The 1,840-nt window shown below is 46.3% G+C and overlaps 1 pseudogene; it reads left to right on the top strand.

Moving 5' to 3' along the window:
* Positions 1-322: 322 nt before the first annotated feature.
* On the top strand, positions 323-1,103 carry LOC112634131 (annotated as a pseudogene).
* Positions 1,104-1,840: the final 737 nt, after the last annotated feature.

Raw genomic sequence — 1,840 nt, 5'->3', positions numbered from 1 at the left:
CATCATTAGTCACTAGGAAAAAGTAAATTGATCCACAATGAGATGTCACTTCACACCCACTAGAATGACTATAACCAATCAGCAGATAACAGCAAGTGCTGGAGAGGATGTGGAGAAATCAAAATCCTCATATACTGCCAGTGAAAATATAAAATGGTGCAGGCCAGGTGCAATGGCTCACACCTGTAATCCCAGCACTTTGGGAGGCTGAGGCGGGTGCATCAGGAGTTCGAGACCAGCCTGGGTCAGGAGTTCAAGACCAGCCTGACCAAGACGGTGAAACCCCATCTCTACTAAAGATACAAAATTACTTTTTCACAAGATGGCACAGAAAGCAAAGAAGGGAGCTCCTGCCCCTCCTAAAACCAAAGTCAAAGCCAAGGCTTTGAAGGCCAAGAAGGCAGTGTTGAAAGGTGTCCACAGCCACAAAAAACAGAAGATCTACATGTCACCAACATCCCGGTGGCCCAAGACACTGCAACTCTGGAGGCAGCCCAAATATCCTCAGAAGAGTGCCCCCAGGAGAAATGAGCTTGACCACTATGCTGTCATTAAGTTTCTGCTGACCAGCCGGGCGTGGTGGCTCACGCCTGTAATCCCAGCACTTTGGGAGGCCGAGACGGGCAGATCACGAGGTCAGGAGATCGAGACCATCCTGGCTAACATGGTGAAACCTCGTCTCTACTAAAAAATACAAAAAACTAGCTGGGCGTGGTGGCGGCGCCTGTAGTCCCAGCTACTCGGGAGGCTGAGGCCGGAGAATGGCAGGAACCCGGGAGGCGGAGCTTGCAGTGAGCTGAGATCCGGCCACTGCACCCCAGCCTGGGCGACAGGGCGAGACGCCGTCTCAAAAAAAAAAAAAAAGTTTCTGCTGACCACTGAGTCGGCCATGAAGAAGACAGAAGACAACAACATCCTTGTGTCCGTTAAGGACGTTAAAGCCCAACAAGAACCAGATCCAACAGGCGGAGAAGGAGCTCTGTGACATGGATGTGGCCAAATTCAATACCCTGATTTGGCCTGATGGAGAGAGGAAGGTGTATGTTCGGTCGGCTCCTGATTACGATGCTTTGAATGTTGCCAACAAAATTGGGATCATCTAAACTGAGTCCAGCTGGCTAATTCTAAATATATGTATATCTTTTCACCATAAAAAAAATACAAAATTAGCTGACTGTAATCCCAGCCACTTGGGAACCTGAGGCAGGAGAATCACTTGAATCTGGGTGGCAGAGGTTGCAATGAGCTGAGATTGCACCATTGCACTCCAGCCTGGGCAACAAGAGTGAAACTCCATTTCAAAATAAATAAATAAATAAATAACATGGTGCAGCCACTTTTTTAGAAGATAGTATGACAGTTTCTCAAAATGTTACAAATAGAATTGCCTTAAACCCAGCAACTTCACTTCTAGGTATGTACCCAGGGAAAATGAAAATGTACGTCCACACAGAGGCTTGTATGTGAATGTTCACGGCAGCACCATTCACAAGAACCAAAAGGTCAAGACAACCCAAATGGCCATCAACTGGCAAAGGGTTTAAAACCTGGAATATACAACGGAATACTGTTCAGCAATCAAAAGGAAGTTCTGATACATGCTACTACATTGATCAGCCTCAACAATGCAACGCCTCGTGAAAGACGCTAGATGCAAAAGAACTCACATTGCCTGATTCAGTTTATATGAAATATCCAGAAGAGCCTAATATAGAGACAGAAAGTAGATAACTTGTTGCCTAGGGCTGGGGATGAGAATGAAAAGTAACTCTGACGGGCACGAGTTTCTGGGATGACAGAATGTTCCAAAAGTAGATGTTGGTGATGGTTGCACAATTCT

This window comes from Theropithecus gelada, chromosome 11 (assembly GCF_003255815.1).
Source record: "Theropithecus gelada isolate Dixy chromosome 11, Tgel_1.0, whole genome shotgun sequence".
Taxonomy (NCBI): Eukaryota; Metazoa; Chordata; class Mammalia; order Primates; family Cercopithecidae; genus Theropithecus; species Theropithecus gelada.
The sequence above is the reverse complement of the archived record's forward strand: the minus strand, read 5'-3'. Positions and strand labels throughout refer to the sequence as shown.